This window comes from Macrobrachium nipponense, chromosome 2 (genome assembly GCF_015104395.2).
Source record: "Macrobrachium nipponense isolate FS-2020 chromosome 2, ASM1510439v2, whole genome shotgun sequence".
Classification (NCBI taxonomy): Eukaryota; Metazoa; Arthropoda; class Malacostraca; order Decapoda; family Palaemonidae; genus Macrobrachium; species Macrobrachium nipponense.
The window spans coordinates 161,504,091-161,514,090 of NC_087201.1; the positions used below are offsets into that span (position 1 = coordinate 161,504,091).

At 40.1% G+C, this 10,000-nt stretch overlaps 1 protein-coding gene across 2 annotated transcripts in view; it reads left to right on the forward strand.

Annotated features, from left to right (window-relative positions):
- The window catches only part of LOC135221108 (uncharacterized), a 61,189-nt gene that overhangs the window by 3,262 nt on the left and 47,927 nt on the right, over positions 1–10,000 (forward strand). The gene's annotated exons all lie outside the window — the stretch shown is intronic.

Sequence of the window (10,000 nt, forward strand, 5' to 3'; positions counted from 1 at the left end):
AATTTGGGCTCAATTCATATGGTAATGTTATGTCCACGCGGTGAACCACCAGGTTTTATATATAGAGACCTTTGACGCTGGGTGGCTGCACGTATAGAGTCGTAAGATAGGATGCAGATGTAAAATTGATTATTCGTTAGATGTCTCTCAAATTATCCGTTATTCCGTAGTTCTGTAATTTTCGGGATTGAAGGAAACCTGTAAGTTAAATTCATTACACCGTTGTATATTTATTTCCTCTGTGCGTGTGTGTATGTGTATACGTATGTAATGTATGTATGTATGGTATTTTTACGAAATCTTTTCGTAGGCATTTCTCATCAACCGATGATGCATTTGTGTCGTCTTGTTATTTTGGGACAATTTCTTGACGGGTTTTTTTTTTCGAGGCTAAAGTTCTTAAGGAAAAGAAAAATGTTGATCTAATTTCGTTTTCTGATAGGTGCCTTCATATAAAATCCGATGCATTCCAAAGTTCAGTTTAAGAGCGCACACGAGAAGGAATTTTTAAATCTATTTTCGAACGGTATCAGGATTTTTTTATTTATTTATTTATTTATTTATTTATTTACTTGTTTATTTTTATTTCTTGCAATTTTACTGGCCTTGGTTTTCTTTTGAACAGCGGCATGAGTCTCATTTCTGAAAAAATTATGATTGATTGGTTGATACGATGCCGTGGGTACAGTTTGCCGTTTAGAACGTAAGGCGCCGATGATGGTATTCTTGATATAGTATAAGTTTCTCTCTCTCTCTCTCTCTCTCTCTCTCTCTCTCTCTCTCTCTCTCTCTCTCTCTCTCTCAAGTACATAGTTCTGCATTCAAGCATGTTGAAGTGCCTGTTTGCATTACATAATGGACATGAGTCACCCAGCCATGGTTGGGGTAAAATAAATAGATAAAAAAAGAAGTAGAAGAAGAAGAAGAAAGGAAGGAAAGAGAAGATAAGAAGAGAGTTTATTGACCTCATCCTTCATCTCCTCGCCATCCTGCCTGCCCTGTTGCATACCCTCTCCCTCCCTCCTCCCGTCCATCTCTCCCTCCCACCAGCATCCCTGGGTTGGTGTCTTTTGGCATCTGGCTTCAAGGATAATGCAACAGGAGGAGGAGGAGGAGGAGGAGGAGGAGGCATTTCCCTCCTCCCCTATATTTTTTTTTTTCATTTGCTTCAGAGTGGGAAGTCAGGGTAAATGGTAGTAATGAAAGGGTTTCACGTAAATGATGGTGATAATGCCAGTGGTGATGATGCTATAGGATGCTGATAATGACAGGGTTTTATGAAGAATGGGGTCAACCTCTCTCTCTCTCTCTCTCTCTCTCTCTCTCTCTCTCTCTCTCTCTCTCTCTCTCTCTCTCTCTCTCTCACTGAAAAAAATGGATAATGATATATATTTATGTTTCGTAAGTTGTCGCATGTTATAGGTATCTATTTCATCCCCCCCCAACCTCTCTCTCTCTCTCTCTCCTCTCTCTCTCTGAAAAATGATATATTAATATATATATATATTATATATATATATATATATATTATTTATATATTTATTTATTTATTTGTGCGTCATTAGGTGTCACATATCCATTCTCTCTCTCTCTCTCTCTCTCTCTCTCTCTCTCTCTCTCTCTCTCTCTCTCTCTCTCTCTCTCTTTTGTTGTTAATGAATAGACTAAATGCCGTTTCCGGTTAAGGAGGGTAGGTCTACACACACACACACACATTATATACTTATATATACATGCCTTTAAATGCTCATCATTAGCACGTTTATCCTTGACATATAAACTCGGTCATTTTTACTGTCTCCAGTGCTTGCTCACGTTTATTTGGGATTCAGTCTTATATTAGTCCTTCCAGTAAGCTCATCATCCAAAATGCATTATTGTTCAAACTGGAGAAAGGTCCATGAAAAACAAGATATATAGGATTGCTACTAATATTGACCTCGCCAATGGGTTCACAACCCTGCTGATTTGTGTATTCACAAGCTCATACAGAATCTGACCCACACACAGGTGTACTCCAGAATGTGACCCCTTGTTCTTGGGAGGTAGCGCCATCAATGCACACCTCGCGGGCGGTGCACTGTAGGCATCACTTAGAAGGTTCTTTTGCAGCGTCTCTTCGGCCCCTAGCAGCAGCTGCAACACCCTTCATTTCTTTTTTTACTGTACCTCCTTTCATATTCTCTCTTCCATCTTACTTTCCACCCCTTTCTAACACTACATCACACTGATCATTTGTCGTATACCATACACACGTGGAGGGAAAAGGAGGAGGAAGCTGTGTATACTGTATACATATACGTATGCCGCGGCGCTCCCGCCCTAGGTATAATGTCTTGTAAGGCTTCGTCCGGCTGTTCAGTAGGATGGTTCATTTGAGAGGCGGCCGTAATGCCCCCATATGCGTCTTTACTTCCACCATATTCTCCCGACCTTTATCTCTGAGACGCCTGTGTGTGTGTGTGTGTGTGTGTGGCATATGGGCGGTGGCGAGCCATAGACACCTCTACATATGGGCAGTGGGCCTTAAGATATTATATTCTGGTTGTAAAGGGATGAACCTTTTTTCCTGCTGAGAGAGAGAGAGAGAGAGAGAGAGAGAGAGAGAGAGAGAGAGAGATCGCGTCCGTCTAGTCAGCACGTGGTAATTTCAATTATTCAAGTGTCAAAAGCAGTGTATAATGCATACGGTGGTGGCTTTCAAAAATTGAGAGATCTTTTTGTGCCTTTCATTTATGGTAGTTGTTCGTGTATGTGTGCTTGTATGGGTGCTTCGTTTACCTCGTTGTTAGGATGTTAGGAAGAGACACAGAGACAGAGACAGAGAAAGAGAGAGTTATTTTCTTTTGCCGATTCTGTATTTTGTGTTCTCCTCTTCATTTTTTCCCTTCTATTTCTCGTCCTCCTCGTCCTCCCCCTCCCTCCCCCCATTGTCCTCCTTTTTCTTGTTACCCCTGTTCTCCCAACCCCCCTCCCTTCCTGTTTTCCTCCTCCTCCTCCCCCCCTCCTATCCTCCTAGTCCTGGTCGAGCTTTCTATTATTCCCCCCGCATTCTTTGGCTTGCATCCCCGACGCATTCCTTGTGTGAAAATAAGACAACATCTCTTCAACATTCTTCAACATCCATTCCTGACCCCCCCCCCCCCACCCCCCCCCCCCCTTTACGCACCTCTTTTGCCTTTCTCTCTCTCTCTCTCTCTCTCCTCTCTGTGCATTTCTTTCTTCTCTCCTCCTCCCTCTCTTGTTTTATTATTCATTCTCGTGTCTCCCTCTTTTCTTCGCCGTCTTTCTCCATTTTTCCTCATCCCTATTCATCATCTGCTTTGCTCGTATAGATGGCATGACGACAGTCTCTCTCTCTCTCTCTCTCTCTCTCTCTCTCTCTCTCTCTCTCTCTCTCTCTCTCTCTTCCCAACTGTCACAATCATTCTTCCTTCTACTTCTTCTTTTTCTTTGTTTGAACGTTTATTGTTATCCCGTAAATAACCCATTTTTTTCTTTTTCCCACTTCAGTAATTTCTTATTCATTAGTCCTTCGATATTAACTCTCTCTCTCTCTCTCTCTCTCTCTCTCTCTCTCTCTCTCTCTCTCTCGACGAAATGTTAAAAAAATATAACGTATTGTATACAAAGTGGTTTATGCAATTGGAAAGTTACATTTGTCTCCACTTGGTGATTATCAAGTTCAGTTGGTTTGTCCCGGGACTTCGACCAAATATTGGTTAACAAAATTTTTTTTTGCGATAGGATTTGTTTTTACACGTACACATACGCACGCCTTTGTGTGTGTGTGTGTGTGTGTTTGTATGTGTATGTGTCCGTATGTGAATTTCGATAGTTTTGTACCTGAGCTTCGAGAAGTGGTCATGGTAAGATAAAGTTTGCGAATATGTTTTCAGTTGGAGAGAGAGAGAGAGAGAGAGAGAGAGAGAGAGAGAGAGAGAGAGAGAGAGAGAGAAACTGTCACGCGATCGTTAGGCGTAATTGAAAACATTTCTCATTGACTACTAAACCTTTCTCCGTCAGTCGTTGTGACCTATTTGAGAGGTTTTTGGAAGACTAAGCACAACTTTGTTATATTTTTATTTTTATTTTTAGTTAGTCCATCATTCCTCAACTATATATATATATAAAAAAAACCTTTGTTCTTTCCTCGTTTAGTGTGTAGTACACTTGCGTTTTTTTTTTTTTTTTTTTTTTTTTTTTTTTTTTTTTTTTTTGTAGAGTAAATTTGTCTTGAGCTATTTTCGTCGCTCCTTTGTTTTCTGGACATACTCACTTAGACGAAGCGTTTTTATGTTATCCCGTAGTTCATCTGTTCCTCTGTTCCCCCGTTCCCCGTTCCTCTGTTCTCCCGTCATCACACCGAATTATTAAACAGGAAAAACATCGTTGTGTTGCAAACGAGAAGTGAAATTTTCATTAGAAAAAAAATAAGTTTCTCGAGAATCTGAAAAAACCAACATGAGAGAGAGAGAGAGAGAGAGAGAGAGAGAGAGAGAGAGAGAGGCGTCCAAGAACCCCTTCTTCCCTGCAGGCGATTTAAGACTGAATGACAACAAAAAGCAGCAATGTTTAGCGAAGTCAGCGACAGTGGGAGGAGGAGAAGCAGAGGGGCAGCAGCATCATCGACGAGGCCTTGGTGGCGTGCCCAAGGAAAGTCTGCTGACAAGCATTGAATAGGCCTTGAACCCTCACAGAAAGAGGTCAGGCCTCTTCGCGAGGAAGGCTCTCTCTCTCTCTCTCTCTCTCTCTCTCTCTCTCTCTCTCTCTCAGGCTACATCATCCGAGATGAGAGGCCTGTTTTAGGTAGCTGTGTCTTGAGTTTCGCCGTAACAGGGAAAGAGATACAAAAAAAGATGAAAGACGATACGTACATAAAAACTGTTTAAGACTGCGGAGGGTGGGACGAGAGAGAGAGAGAGAGAGAGAGAGAGAGAGAGAGAGCTGCCATTTGGGTGGGTGTCCCTTTACCCAGTTAACTGTCACGTCGCCAGATGAAGAAGTTCCGTGCGAAGAAGTATTGGGGACCATTTCTTTAATGCATCATGAAGTCTCTCGACTCGCTCCTCCGATCATTATTATTTTGTGGATTCGAATAATTTCTTGATCACGGTTTGATTTCTTGCAGTAGATCATGTAATAGGCAATGAGGCTCTGTTTCTGGTGGCCTATCCAAGCACTGGCCAGACACAGCGTTGCTTCACTTTGATCGAGTGACCTAAGGAATGCCGGAATTGATACTTACTACAACACTTGAGTTAGATCATCGAAAACCTTCTAAACTTACTATAATGTCAAAATATCTCTCTCTGGCAGAACTTTTGTTTGTCGTGCGTCTCCCAAAGCAATAAAGATTTCCTCGTCAATCAGTCATAATTCATTCAAGGAATTTAGAAGTGCATAATAAAAACATCTGATAAAGATCTGTGGCGATCAGCGTAGTCTTTGTTGTCAAATGGTCAATTGCTGTTAATTCCATAGCTGCATTTTTATGATACGTCCAGAGGGGTCCGAATAAACCGACAGCAACAGCATTCCGCCATCGAGAACAATGTAATGCCTGGCGCAAAGTTGTTTACATCGAATTTCACGCTTAATAGACTTAGCTGAAAGTGAGGGCATCGCTGATTGAACTGAGCTGCAACCAAATATATATACAGGGGAACCAGCTGGTTTCATTCCACCTTGTTTGTTTATGTGTAGAATTATGTATGCTCACACACACACACACACACACACACACACACACACACACACACACACACACGTCGTAGATGTAGCTGAAGTGATGACGATAATAGAGATGGTATTGATTCGAAGGTAAAAAAATAAAAGAAAGCAGAAGGCTCGGAAAGGGTTAAGAGACTGGGGGAATTCGTGCGTGCGTGCGCGCGTATTTACTCTTGAACGGAAAAGCAATTAAGGATGAAGAAGAGGCAAAGAGGGGGGGATGCTTCAGTGGAGAGAGAGAGAGAGAGAGAGAGAGAGAGAGAGGAGAGAGAGAGAGAGAGAGCAATTACGTAACTGTGAAGACGAATGGTTTTATGGTTCTATTTTTTTTTCCGATAGGAATCATCCTCTTGTTCATTTGGTGGTGTTGTGGTTTACACGTGATAAGGACGAAATTATCATGGAAGAGATGAGTTTCAAGTTTTTTTTATCTCCATCTGAATAGTTAATTATGTATCTGATAGTTATTTCTTCATTTAGTGATATACTTGCTTTCAGTTTGTGTATATATAATATATATATATATATATGATATATATTATATATATATATATACATACATACATACATACTACATACATACATACATACATACATACATACATACATAAAGTATAAAAGGCCCATTAAAACACTCTGGTTTAAAGGTAAGAACTAAATTTCGGTGGACTTCAATCCTTATCAAGTACTTGATAAGGGTGGAAGTTAGTCCACCGAAATATATAGTCCTTAGCTTTAAACCAGAGTGTTTTAATGGGTCTTTTAAACTTGAGATGTATCCTGTTTTAACAGAAGAATTTATTTACATATGTAAATATACTATATACACACACCATTAACAGTATTGCAAAAAGTTTGAGAAGGGAATGCTTTTTTAAAGCAAGGTCGTTATGCATCCAAGGATGGTTGAGCCAACTCCCCCTTTATGGCAGTGAAGGGTCTTTTTTTAGGTATCAATGAACCCGAAAGGTTCGAAACTTCTAAGGTGAACCTCTTGACTAGTAGCTTACTTAGGAAGTTGAAATACTAGTCAAAAAGGTGATGATGATAAGATATGTCAAAGGTCGTTTGAATGGTTTGGTCATGTATAGGGAATTGAGAACAAGTTGGACATTCTTAAAAAAAAGGACACGGAAATCAATTTTCAGAAACGCGTCGTGAATTTTACCATAAATTTAAAAAGTGTGTCTTGTCGGACACTGCAGAGTGGAAAAAATGTGGAGTCAAAATAGAGCCAGGAATGGTGACGTGAAAAGCTTGGTGTGTGTGTGTGTGTGTGTGTGTGTGTGTGTGTCTGTCACAGATATCACAGAAAGAGGAGAGTATGTCAGCCCGGGCAGCCAGTGTTCCTTTCATCTGTCGAAATTCCAAGAAAACTGGCGAGGGCCCCCCGTTTCATCTATTGATGCGTGTGTGTGTGTATGTATGTATGTATGTATGTGTGTACGTATGTACGTATAGGAAGTGAGCTCCAAACTCCAGGTTGGGGAACACGGCAGAACGGCCGTGACAAATGAACGTGGGGAACAGGGCGTAGTCTCTCTCTCTCTCTCTCTCTCTCTCTCTCTCTCTCTCTCTCTCTCTCTCTCTCCTTTTGGTTGTTTGTGAATTATTAACAAACGAGCCGTATCAAAGGTAAGCTCACTCACTACTCACTTACACAGACACACACACAAACAAACACATACATTTGCAGTTGGCCTTTTTTTTTTTTTTTTTTTTTTTTTTTTTTTTTTTTTTTTTTTTTTTTTTTTTTTTTTTTTTTTTTTTTTTTTTTTTTTTTTTTTTTTTTTTTTTTTTTTTTTTTTTTTGTTTTTTTTTTTTTTTTTTCTTTCCTTTAGGGGCGCGTGAATATAGGTATTAACGAAGCCTTCAAAATTAGATTATATGTCCTCTCTCTCTCTCTCTCTCTCTCTCTCTCTCTCTCTCTCTGTATTGTTTACTATTATGCTCAAAACATAGTTATCTTCTAGTTTGTTGATTTAATAATACATAGTGAGTTTCGTAGATAGTTGGAATCAACAGATTTTTCCTTTAGGTTTTGCCTCTAGGTAGTTATTATTATTATTATTATTATTATTATTATTATTATTATTATTATTATTATTATTATTATTCAAGAATTGCTTAATTGTTAAAGCCGATTATTTATGCAAAATTTTCCACAAGTCTATCATGCTAGAGCTCTCTGTAAACTTGTAATTATATACTTGTAACATTTATATTTACTTGCAAATTAAGGGGGAAGGGGGTGGTTAGGATGAAACCTTATTATCTTGGGGGTCCCCACTATAACCCTGCCAAATTTCAAGCTTATCGGACCAGCCGTTTGGCCGTGATTGAATGACAGACGGACGGACAGACATTACGCCCATTACAGTAAGATAGTCTACATTCTGTGAATTTCAGTATTTTTATTTATATATAAATTGTATGGTTTTGTGTGAGTTGGTCTTCTCCTTTGCATTTGAATACATTTTTGTTTCTATTAATGTAATTGATTTGTTATTTTCTTTTTTAAGTAGCGAGATCTCTTCCTCCTGTATTCCCCTTACCTCCTCTTACTCCTTTGTAATGAACACCATATTCTTTGGAAGTTTGAATAGGGTTGATCTTCTGAATATATAATATATATATTAATAATAATAACCCAGCCTTTGTCGAACGTATGTTCAATTTTATATATATAAAAAAAAAATTAAATTCCCAGAGAATGGACTCGAACGCTACAGTTCACAGTGCATCAAGTCGGTTGCTAAGGTCCCAGTTGCTGTGTATTTTTTTCATTTTTTGTCTTTCCTTCTACCCCCATCATGTCCCCCTCTTTCTACTGGTCTGGAACACGGGTTGTGGCAGCACTCACCCTTCATTGAAAAGCGTCAGTAATTCCTGGGTATGCAAAATAGGCCCACTTGCAAATGCTAAAAAGGGGGACTGTGCAAGACTTTGCTCTGACAGATAGACACAGACACAGACCAGACCAGACTGACTTTCTTAAGGTCCCGTGTAGCGTGAAAGGTGTGCATATTGGCAGTATGGGTTTTTCTTCTTCTTCTTCTTCTTTTGCCCCTCTATTGGATAAACCATATGCAAGTGGAAAGGACAATGCCGAGTCGGGATTTACAGGAGGGGGGGGGGGGGTGGGGGGGGGGGGGGGACCTGCATTTTAAAGGGTTGGAAAAGGGATGAGGAGTACTTTAAAGTATTTAAGGGTCGGCTGCTGTTGTTGCTGCTGATTTTACATGGTTGACTGCCTGGAAAAAAATAAATAATACAGAGAGAGAGAGGGGGGTGGGGGGGGGGGGCGGTTAGGGAGGGAAAGGTTTTCTTCACAGGAAGTCATGGCCCCAAAAATTCTCTTCTGGAGAATCGGCTTCTGTTGCAGAATCCTCGCACGTCGGACCTTAGTCATACGAACTCAACGCCCTTTTGCAGACCATTTTCTTTTCTTCTTCTTCTTCTTCTTCTTCTTCTTCTTCTTCTTCTTCTTCTTCTTTTTGCTTCCTCCTTTTCCCATTTAAAAGGGATTACAAGGTCCTTTGGGGTCAGTATGTGCACCTTGAAGCGCTTGACGACATGGAATGCCTCTTATGTCTCTCTCTCTTCTCACTAGATATGTTGAATTGGCAGAACTTTTTGAGCCTTGGGGGACTTAGCGACGAGGGTCAGTATTTTTTGGCGTAACAAGAGGAACAGCTGATTTTGACATTACTGCAACTACGTGTGATAATTATTCAACGAAGATGGGTCCGTTGCTTGTAACGTTTATTGACGTTGGTCACGATAACGAAGGATTTTTATAAAGGCTCAGAATGTGGCCCGTTTCCTTCTTCAGATAGAAGGAACAAAAAAAAAAAAAAGTCCCCCCCCCCCAAAAAAAAAAAAAACAAAAAAAAAAAACAGACTGAGAGCGTTGTGTCATTTTTACCAATGCCTATTCAACTTTTTTTTTTTTTTTTTTAGCTCTTATTGCAGAGCGTCATTGTTCGTCACTCGTTATTAATAGTCACAATGATGTGACGCTAGACGACAGGAGTGTGTGTATATGTGTGTGTGTGTGTGTGTGTGTGTGTGTGTGTGTAAGTTGGTGGTGACAGCTGCTATTGATACTGTGGGTAAAGGGTGGGATGTGGCCTGGCCACATAAAAGCAAAAATGTGATGGAGTAGAGAAAAATGCAGATTTCCCATGCAAGAGAGAGAGAGAGAGAGAGAGAGAGAGAGAGAGAGAGAGAGAGAGAGAGAGAGAGAGAGAGAGAGAGATTTTCA